The 11815-nt window shown below is 37.2% G+C and overlaps 1 pseudogene; it reads right to left on the bottom strand.

Annotated features, from left to right (window-relative positions):
- Nucleotides 1-2906: 2906 nt before the first annotated feature.
- On the bottom strand, nt 2907-4197 carry LOC104850864 (annotated as a pseudogene).
- Between the last annotated feature and the right edge of the window lie 7618 nt (nt 4198-11815).

Raw genomic sequence — 11815 nt, 5'->3', positions numbered from 1 at the left:
TTATTTTTATAAAAAGAGGTCATACCCTGAATAAAAGCCAATTTATACATAAAGCCTTGTGCAATGAAACTTGATTTTCCCACTTGACAACACTGCAGTGGATGAACCCTAGATCAGTGGTGGTGAACCTATGTTCCATAGTGGACTGTTTGCATCATTGAAATTTCTAAAAGGTTCACCATCACTGCCCTAGGTCAATATATAACAATCTAACCCACACTTGTTTTGAATAATGTTTGTATGGTATATGTACATCCTTTTACTTTCAACCTACTCACCATGTTTCAAGTGAATTTCTTGTAGATAGCACATATTCAGTTCATTTTTTCACCTATTCTGCCAGTCTCTTTTTTCTTTTCAGCCCGAGTAATAGTTTTGTTTAATTCTAAGATGCCATCATAATGAACGACTTTAACTTTTGTGCTACATATTATATTCAAAGCTTTATGTATTTTTGTTTATAATTATACAATAATTATAAATATTCAGTACCAGGGCTGGGGATTTAGCTCAGTGGTTCTGCCACCTGCCTTGCAAGTGCAAGGACCCAAGTTTGATCCCTGGTACCAAAAAAAAAAATTATAGATAAATATTTAGTACCAAACTGATTATAAACACTATTTGTTGAAAAGATCTTGCATTTAAAAGGAAATATTGGATGGGCAGGGGATTTAGCTCAGTGGTTCCGCTGCCTGTCTCACAAGCGCAAGGTCCTGAGTTCGATCCCTGCTACCAAAAAAAAAAAGAAAAAAGAAAAAACCCAAGCACTAGACTACAACCAATATCAGATTTTTATGAAAACAATTTATATGGAGGATAATATAAAGGAAATCATATATGGGGACCTCATTTCAAAATATAGCATATTTGAATTACTCAATCTGAAAATAATATTATAACTCAAAATCTTCAAGACAAGAAATAAAAGTACATTTATTTATTTATTTATTTATTTGTGAGACAGGGTCTTTCTATGTAGTTCAGGCTGATGTTGAACTCACCATATAGCCCAAGCTGGCCTTGAACTCACAGCAACCCTCCTCCCTCAGCCTTCCAAGTGCTAGGATTACAGGCGTGCACCACTATGCCTGGCTAGTGCATATATTTATATCTTTTACATTTTTTCATAATTGAAATTCCTCTTCATATTTATAAAAATGAAATCAGGAAACACTGAAAACAGCAAGTTTCTTCTTTTTTCTTTTTCTTTTAATAACTAATTTCAGTAACCGGAATAAAGAGTTTGAAATTTTTATTTTGGGAAAATTACATACTTAAAGGTTATAACTAAAATAATAAAATAGCTCAATTTCAAAATTATGTAACTAAAAAGGAGTTTTAATAAACCATTGTTTCTTTAAGTCACTTCTGAATCTGCATAAAATGTACTGCTATTTTGAAGTACATTAATTTATTAATATCAATACTAGGCCTTAGGGAGTATCTAGATATACCAGGTAAAATCTATTCCTAGTAAAGACCATCGTCGTCTAAAATTCGAAGTTTAATATTTTTAACCTGCCTTACAGAAATGTTTAAGAAAGCAATGAACCCTTCTTCACATGATAGTAAGTAAACAAAAATGAGCCATTTAGGCAGGAAAGCTGCTCATGGGTCTTGTAACTAGAAAATAAGGGAGAGAGTTCTATACAAGCTAGCACTCTGCTTTGATGTGAAAACTGAGCTAATGTGAGTGAAACAAAAACAGTGAGACTAAATAATTTATAAAAATAGAAACTGGATTGATATTTTTCATGAAGTATATGCTTGTTTGAAAATGTTTGCTCCTGAAGTAATTATTTGGCAACCACAGTGATTGTCAGTTAAAGCAAGTTCAGCAAAATAAGAAGTCATCAAAAATGGACTATTTGTCTGAAAGAGCAATACTTACATTATATAGATTGCACTTCATAACTATTTCCAAAATTTAATTCATACTATCCTCTTATAAATTAAGGAGAGTTTCATTTGTGTTCCATAGTGCGCTTACCAAAAAGGAAGAAAAAACCAAAACCAAAAAAACCTTCATGCCTAAATTTAGGATATTGTAATGTGTAGCATTTCAAAACATTGACTAGTTTAACTTATTTGAAAGGCATATAAGCATTTCAAAAGCATAATGAAATCCAATTATATAGTGCATAATGTAGACAAGAGTGGAATCTAACATGCAGACATTTGCTAAATAAAAGCTCCCTGCAATGCTATTACATATAAATATTAAGGTGAGTATAGACTAATTCCATGGAACCTTTTTGAAATTGAGAGTCTAAAACACATTTTTTCAAGTAGGCACCAAGTTATCCTAAAAACGTTTCATGATGGTTGTTTTGACATTTCTTTCAGCAGATACTCTACTTACAGCAACAATACATGAGATTTGCCTGGAAGAAAGAAATCTCCCCAAACCAAAACACCATTTTAGATCTGATACACTTAAACATGTCACTTTCATTGGAAGTGCTATCAGCATAGTCTTTGCAACTAGCCAGAAGCACATATTTAAGAATTTTAAAAAAATTGTTTGTGTTAATGTGTTTTTAAAATTGTTTTTAAATTGTTTATGTTATTGTTTACTTCATATACAAAAATGTTATCTGATGAAGGCAGCATTGTGCTTTATGCGAGAATGGAAACCTCAAAATAATAACCGCAAAGCTTCTAAGACTTATAGGAGAATAAACTAGGATGGTCCACAGATATTAAGATGAAATCCCCAAGGTTGGAATTGTTTAGAGCAATCCAGACTAGAAGACAAGCCCGAACCACAATTAGAAGAATGATGTTGTCTCAACTCTGTCTGAATAGTGAGGATTGATCTTCGGTGCAGTCCAGCCAGCAGAAATTGTGTAATTTTCCATTGTATTTATTGTACAGACTGTCCATTCCAGAAGACTCCTTTAATGCTACACTGTTGAACTTTTTGTCCCAGGAATATGAGAATGTGCAAACTTCACAAAGTCAGCAATGAGAACAGGCCATGCTCCTTCTTCATCACAACTAGACGTGTCATCTGTACTCATCGTACTGAGATCTAAAAGAAGATTCCAAGTATCTTGGTATTGATCATTTCCGATGTTCCAATGAAAATTTATTCCATAAGTCTAAGAATTGAAATCTTCCATTAAGTACTAAGTTCCAGTAGGCAATGGACATTTCTAGATCTAATACTTTTTGTCCTGGATTCTTTGCAAAATTAAAAGCAAACTGGTAAAAATTCTTAAATTGTCTTGGTTCTTTCAATTATTGTTCCATCTTGGGTATTTGAGCCTTTAGCTTTTCTGTGCTGTCACATCCTCATTCTGTCATGTGGCTCATGAACTCCTGCTTGGAGAGCTCAGAACTGTGTTGCTTCTCTGAGCTTCCATGCAATGATCAAAGCACTTAATGCTGGCTGGATCAAGTGCTAGGTCATCGCAGAACTGCTGTACACCATCTATTCTGATTTCTTTTTCATCTTGAGGATCTTTGTATTTATTGTATAGTTGTTCTATCTTCTTCCTGTCCCATGATTCTTTTACACTCTCTCATATATAAAGTTCAGGATTTTGGAAAAAAATTATCTGTTACATTTAACTTCCAGTCATTTTGAGAAAGACAACGTTCTGCAGTTTTTTTCACTAGATTGTGTGAAGATTGTAAACTGTCCAACTTTATCCTTCTGTGAGGATTTCAACTTGTTCGTGTTGGTGACCTCCAAACCTCTACCCTCCTTCTCTGGCTCCACAGCGAAAGGACTGCCTGGCAGCGGTGGCTCCTCTCAAGGCCTTGATTGACTCCCCCTCAAGTGTAGTGCTCCACCAACCCCCCACACTCCCTACCCCACCCTGCGTGTTCGGACCAGGCAGCCAGGGGCTTCTGGAGGCGGTGAGACTGAGACAGGCAGTGGCTGTGGCCAGCGCTCGGCTTCTCGGACCGTCTCTTTTAATTTGCTATATTTGGACCATTTACAGTTTACGTAATTGTATTCGTTTCCTAGGGTTGCTGTAACAAAGTAACATTAGCTGGGTGGCTTAAAATGACGAAAATTCATTCTGTCACAGTTCTGGAAGCTGGTGTTGGAGGGACTACACTGCATTCAAGACAGGATCTTTCTGTGCCTCTTCCAGGTTCTAGTGGCATGGCCTCAGGTAGTCCTTGGCATAACTCAATTCTTACCTTCATTTTCATTTGAGTATCTCTCCTCTGCAACTGCATCTTCACACGGTGTTCTCCTTTCTCTACATCTTTGTCTATATGTTCCTATTTATTTATTTACTTTGGTATGGGGATCGAACTTGGGACCTTGCACTTGCGAGGCAGGTGGTGGCACCACTGAGCTAAATCCCTTGCCCTATTTTGGGTTTTTTGAGACAAGGTCTTGCTATGTAGTTCAGCCTGGCCTTGGACTCGCTGTGATCCTCCTCTCTCATCCTCAGGAGTGTTGGACTAAATTTTCCTCTTTTTATAAGGACAATAGTCATATAGGATTAGGACCCACCTTAATGACTTCATTTTAATTTGACTACATCTACAAAGACCCTATTTCTAAATAAGGTCACCTTTAGAGGTGCTAAATATTAGAACTTCAAAGTATCTTTTTAGGGAACACAGCTCAATCTCTAACAGTAATTATCCATATGTTAAAACTTGAGTCTGACATTTTATTATTTATTTTCTGTTTGTTTCTTCTGTTTCTTTGTGTCTCTTTTCTTACTTTCCTGGGGGTTACTTGAACAGCTTTTAGGGTTTTATCTTGATTTATTTATGGCATTTTAAAGTATATCCCTGGATAGACTAATCTTAGTGGTTGCTTTAGATATTGCAGTAGGTAACTTATTAAAGTCTTCCAAAAAATGGTTAAAAAAAAATGAGTTCAATCCCCGGTACCAGAAATAAATAAATAAATAAAGTCTTTCAATATTTCTGTTTTTTCACTTTGAGTGAAATGTAGAAACTTGACTAACATTTGGATCCTTTTTTCTTCACCACTTAAAAAAATGATTGTCTTAAATATTTCCTCTCTCTGTATATATTTTCTTTACATACCTATACATATTAGATGGTATTATAATTTTTGCTTTAGCTATTAAATATTATTTAAGAAACCCACGAGGAGGATAGTGTATCTGTATTTTTGTTCATTCCAGTGTTCTTTTCTTCTTGAAGTTCCATGGTTTTTCTTGTTTCTTTTCCATTCAGACATTTTGTAAGGGTAGGTTTGCTAGTAAGAAATTCTCTCAATTTCCCTTTATCTGAAGGATAGTTTTACCAGCTATAGAATTTGGCAAGCATTTTTTTTAAGTAACGTTTATTGAAGGAATGGCTCAGGAGTAGGGCACTTGCTTAGCATGTGTCTTGGGTGCAATCCCCAGTACCACAAAAATAATAGCAACAACAATAATTACAACATTTATTTTTAGATTAGTTTTAGATTTAAAGAAAATTTACATAATATAGAGTTCCCATATATCCTATGTCCATTTTCTCCAATTATTAACACTTATATAGCTGGGGATTTAGCTCAGTGGTGCCACCACCTGCCTCCCAAGTGCAAGGTCCTGAGTTTGATCCCCGGTACCAAAACAAACAAACAAACATTTATATCATTATAGCACATTTGTTGCAATTAGTGAAACAATACTGGTATATTATTATTAAAATTCATACTTTATGCAGGGTTCCTTAAATTAGTTTTAATCTGATGACCTTTATCTTTTCCAATATGTCATCCAGAATACCATGTTCATTTAAGTCATCACGTTCCCTTGGGCATCTCAGGACTGTGACGATTTCTCAGGCATTAAATGTTTTAGACGACCCTGATGGTTTTGAGGAGTACTCTCAATTGTTTTATAAAATATTGGAAGCTGCTTGATGTTTCTTATAATTAAAATTATCTTATGGATTTTAGAGGTAAAAAGCTCTCGTCACACTATGTCAAGGACAAATACTATCAAAATGACTTGCTACTATTGATATTGACCTTTATCCTTGGCTGAGATGTTTGTCAGATTTCTCTATAGTTCAGTCACTCTTTTCCCCCTGTCCATACTATAATTCTTTTTTTTTTTTTTTGGTGCAGTACTGAGGATTGAGCCCAGAGCCTTTTCACTGACCTACTTCCCAGCCCTTTAATTTTTTTTTTAGACAATGTTTTTCTAAATTGCTAAATTGCCTGGGCTGGGCTGGAAATTAAAATCCTGCTTCATTTCAGCCTCCCAGAGTGCTGGGATTGCAGGAATGTGCTGTCTAGCTAGCGAGGCTTCCAAACTATACTCTTGGAAATTTCAGTTACCTGTGGTCAACCTTGGTCTGAAAATATTAAGTGGAAAATTCTAGAAATAAACAATTCACAATTTTTTTGAGACAGGGTCTTGCTTTGTAGTGCAGGCTGGCCTTGAGCTCACTGTGTAGCCCAGGCTGGCTCAAACTTGTGGTGATCCTCCTGCCCTAGCCTCCTGAGTGCTGGGAAAAGCAGGTGTGCACCACCACACCTGGCCACAAGTTTTAAATTGTACATTGTTCTGAGTATTGTGATGAAAGCATTGAAATATTGTATTGTCCCATTCCAACCCACCTGGGGTGTGAATTGTTGCTTTGCCCAGACTATAGGCATTATATACACTACCCACTCAGTAGTCTCTTCCTAGCTGTCTTGGTTAGATCAACTGTTACAGTACTGCAGTGCTTATGTTCAAGTAATTTTTATTTCACTCAATATAGCATAAAAGTGAAAGAGTCGTGATGCTGGTAATTCATACATGCCAGTGAGAAGTCATGAAATCATGAAGTACTTCCTTTAGATATCATTTCACGTTATCACCAGAGGGTTAAGTACAGTGTAATCACACCTTTAGAGAGAGAGAGAGAGAGACAGAGAGACAGAGAGACTATATTCACACAACTTTTATCATAGTATATTATTATAATTGTTCTACTTTATTATTAGTTATTATTATTAATCTCGTACTGTTTCTAATTTTTTTTTCAGTACCAGGGATCGAACTAAGGAAGTTGCACTTTCCAGGCAGGCATGGCAGCACTGAGCTAAATACCTGGTCCACTGTTCCTAATTTTTAAATCATTAAGTTAGTATATGTAGGATTTAGAACTATTTTTTAAAACTATTTACAGTTTCAAGTATCTACTGGGGGTCTTGAATGTATCTCCTATGGATAAGGAGAGACTTCTGTCCACATAGTGATTCTCTAAAGGATATAAAGAGAGGAAAAGAGACACAGGGCTGGGGTTTTAGCTCAGTGGTTCTGCCCCCTGCCTCTCAAGCACAAGGACCCAAATTCGATCTCCGGTACCAAAAAATAAAAACAACAGAAAAGAGACACAATTAGAGGGGTTATACAGTTTAGGAAGGGCTTGTTTTATTTATTTGTTTTAAGAAAGGAAAGACTTTCCCACCTGTACAGGCTGAGAGACGGAGAGGTTAGAGACACAAGGCGAAAAGACTGTCTTTCTTTCTTTCTTTCTTTCTTTCTTTCTTTCTTTCTTTCTTTCTTTCTTTCTTTCTTTCTTTCTTTCTTTCTTTCTTTCTTTCTTTCTTTCTTTCTTGTGTGAATTAGAGCTGATTTCCCTGACAAACTTATTTCTTCCCCTGTCTTTCCAATCTCAATAAGTGACACTACTATTATTCAGTTGCTCAACCCCCAAATCTGGATATCACTCTTTAGTCCTCCCTTTTCTCCTTTTCTCTCATTCCATTTCAGGAGCAAATGGGAATGTTGGGAGAATACCTACATATTCTAATAATCTAAGAACCTTACCTTACTTTCTGAAGCCCTCTTAGAGCAGGATTTTAGGAGCCATGTAAGCATGTAAACATGTTCAAGGGTAATGCTCCATTTTTACAACAGAGTAGATGCCAGCCCTAGCCAATTAAACTTTTTTTCCTGAAGTTGTTCTTGTTTTTAAATTATTTTTCCCTTGCAGGGCTAAGGATAAAACCCAAGCCCAAATGTCCTACCACTGAGCCACACTCTCAGCCTGGAACTTCTTCAGATGATTAAAAACAATATGTTGGCACTGGGCGTTGGCCTTGAGCTGATCAGACTTTGCTCATTCTCGGCCACCTCACTCTGCTTACTTGAGACCACATCTGAAAAGCTCAATATGGCTCAGATAGAGAAATTCGATAAATCGAAATTGAAGAAGACAAGTGCAATATAAAAATCCTCTGCCTTCCTAAGAAACGATTAAACAAGAGAAGCACGCAGGCGAATTGTAATGAGGTGCGCACCGCCAATATGCACTGTACATTCCACAAGCATCGCCTCCTTATTTTACTTCTTTTAGCTGTTTAACTTTGTAAGATGCAGAGAGATTGGATCAAGTTTAAGTGACGGTGCTGCCCCTTTCACATCCAAGAACTACTGACAACAAAGGCCCAACGTGCCTCTCCCATCTGCCTGTGTGGCTGGCAGGGAAGGAAAAGAGCTTGCATGTTGGTGAAGGAAGAAGCTGGGTGGGAGGATGGTGAAATGTAGAGTAAAATCCAAGCTAGTTCAAGGTGTCCTACAGGCTGTAAAATGAAGTTTAATCAGAGGGTTTTTTTGCTCAAATGATTTTAATTATTGGAATGCATCATTTAAAAATATGCAAATAAAATGTTGTGGGTTTTTTGTTTGTTTGGGTTTTTTGGTTTTTTTTGGTACCAGTGATCAAATTCAGGACCTTGCAGTAGCGAGGCAGGCATGGTGCCACTGAGCTAAACCCCCAGCCCGGAAATAAAGTTTTAAAATGTGGAAAAGAAAACACCACAATATGTCGGCTTCAGTGTTGTATTTGGAATTAATGATGAGAAGCATCGGCAAAATAGCGCAAACTGATACTGGAGCTATATGTAGTTCTTCATAAGAGCTACTAATCCTGGTCCCCGCAGTTCTCTGGTAAGGAAGAAAGAGGATTAGGTCTAATAAAGAAGAGGAAGAGCATGAGTGGGGGTTTGTGTGTGAAAGAAATTAGCCTTTGTTTGAAAATCTGCTAGATTTTGAATACGCATGCATAGAATATCCTCATTCTAGAGGAGTCAGTGGTTTGTGGCCAGGGAGGAAGCTGTGGGAAATGAGGCCTCTGTACTCATCTGCTTTATAGCAGAGTTTGTGGGCCTTGGAACTTGCCTTTTGTAGCTAGGTATTTCTTTGTTGTGGGGAGCTGTCTTGTGCTGTAGCAGCGTCTCTGGTTTCTATTCACTAGATGTCAGCAGCATGCTCTTGCACCTTCTCCTGGAAAAGCCATGTTTTGACAACCAAAAATGTCTTCACACATTGCCAGGGGTTAAAATAATCTCTGACTGAGAACACTACTCTAGAGGCTCACAGGACAGGGCCAGTATTGCCCAGGAGCCTCTTTAAACTCAGAGAACGATGCTTCCCCAGTTTTGTCTCCCTGCAAAGTTAGTGGGCATCAACCTAATGTGAACGCAAAGTAGCTGTGGCAAGTTCTAAGTCATAGTCCCTTTCTTGTGTCCTTTGTACTCTTTTCTGTCTGTTAGGGATTTCTGTCTTCCTCTCACTTGTATCCCCCACCCACTTCAGCCCTCTCTCCCCTATCATTCAAAGCTGTGCCTTGTATGGCAACAGTACTCTGTGAAGGAGCACTGAAGTTGCAGGCATTGAGTGTGTTTGAATATTCTGGTGAAATTCAGGCCTTTTCTTCTACTAAACTTTACTCTAGGCCCTCAGGCTGATTGGCTCTCTCCCCACATGTCTGCTTCCCTGTCATGGTCTTCTTTGTCATAAGGAGATGCCAGTCATACTTGTTAAATTCCATCCTGGTTGGAGAACTGTGTCACAGTCATGTCTATCTGAAGCCAAGCCTGGAAGCCTGGTGTTTTGCCTCTAACCCAGTAGCTCTCAATCTAGCAAGGATCAGAATTTTTATGGAATGGGGGTTTCCAGATTTCGAAAACCAGCCCCCCAAACCAAAAAAATTAAAAACCTAGGATATTTAATTAAATTTCAATATAAATATGCCCAAATACTGGAAATATTTATACTAAAATGCATGAATTGTTTATCTGCATTCAAATTTAACAGGGTATTTTATCTGGCAATCCTACCGGGGGGCTTATAGAAGCATAGCTGTCTGGGTCCTTAGCCCAAGAGATTCTCATTCCGTAGTTCTGGATGGAACCTGAGAATTTGTGTATGCTGCTTCAAGGAGTACACTTTTGAGAGCCACTGGCATGTAGATTAAATAGTAAAAGACAAGGATATTGCTTCTGTGAAGCTTTCCCTCAAAGCAGAAGGGAAGAAAATAACTATAACTTAAAACAGAGGTTAACTTTTTAAAGTACTGAACCCCAAATCCATGTGTGAAGGCGTGTGAATTTTTACTCAAAACCATGAGTATTGAACAGTAATAAAAAGTATAGTTTGCCAGTCAGTTTAGGAAACTATTCTTACCGTTTACCAAAGCCTGGAATTAGTCATGGTTCAGTTTTGTTTAAGTCAGAAAGAATGCTTCAGTTTATAAACTGAAGGATTCTTAAGAATTGTGAGATTATCATAATCTTCCTTCTTTCCTTCCTTCCCATTTCTTTCAGTGTTTTTGCTAATTATAAAAATAATAAGCGCAAGGTCCTGAGTTCGATCTCCGGTACCACAAGAAAGAAAGAAAATTTTAAAAATAAAAATAATATATGCTCACCGAATTTCAAACAAATATTGTAGAAAGTCATCGCTTTGAAAGAAAAATTGTCTGTAATCATACTACCAAATGATGAGATCTGTTGATTGGTTGGTGTTGTTTATATAGAGGTCCTTTGCACAATACTAATATATATAGTTTCATTTATTTTTTTAAACAAATATTGGATCATACTAAACATACCATTCTGAAACTTTTTTTGTTGCTGTTAGGATTTGGACATCTTCCCATACCAGTACATATAGACCTAATTTATTTAAAGTTAAAATATTTTTTAAAGAAAAACTAATACAAGTTGGGCGTGGTGGTGCATGCTGGTAGTCCCAGCTACTCAGCAGGCTGAGGCAGAAAGTTCACAAAGTTTGAGGTCATCCCGGGCAATTTAGTAATATTCTGTCTCAAAGTAAAAAGAGCTAAGTGTGTAGCTCCATGGTAGAGAGTTCATCTGGCATAAGCGAGGCCCTGGTTCAATCCACAGCACTGCCAAAGAAAGAACAAACAAAGTAATACATCATGAAAAAGCATGTGATACAAAGATTTTTAAGAAGTCACTTGACTCCTCTCTCCCATCTCTAGTTCTATTTTCCAGAGATAATGACTTTTAATGATTTCTGGCTTTATCTCTTCTGGTGATAAGCACAGTAATTTCAAATAACATGTTTATCCTTCTATGTCTTTGATGCATTAAGTTCAGATGTAGCTCACTCGTCCTACTCTCCCTACCTCCACTCCCTTCTCCAATTTGAAGTTCTATTACTCTAGTCCTAATGTTTCTATAGAATATCCACACCGGTATCAAACTTGTGGGCTCAAAGGATCCTCCCATCTCAGCCTCCTGATGCTGGGACCACAGTTGCATGTCACTGCATCCAGCCAACCAGCTAATATATTTTTTTCTTTTTCTCTATTCACCCTTCCTTCAGGCTACTGGGGATCGAAAGGGTTTGAAACCCTGGTATTATGCATGCTAGGCAAGTGCTCTACCATTGAGCTATACCCCAGTCCATTTCCATTGTTTTTCCCCCATGCAACTTACTTATTGAAGAAATTAAGAAATTTGACTTGTAGTTTCCTAGTATGGATTTTGCTGATTGTATCATCATGGTATAAAATTTACCATGTGGTCTGTACCATATATTTGTAGTTGGATCTATGGACTTGAATGGGTTCA

The sequence above is a fragment of the Fukomys damarensis genome, unplaced genomic scaffold (assembly GCF_012274545.1).
Source record: "Fukomys damarensis isolate Sample0158 unplaced genomic scaffold, DMR_v1.0_HiC HiC_scaffold_39, whole genome shotgun sequence".
Taxonomy (NCBI): domain Eukaryota; kingdom Metazoa; phylum Chordata; class Mammalia; order Rodentia; family Bathyergidae; genus Fukomys; species Fukomys damarensis.
This window is presented reverse-complemented; position numbering and strand designations above follow the sequence as displayed.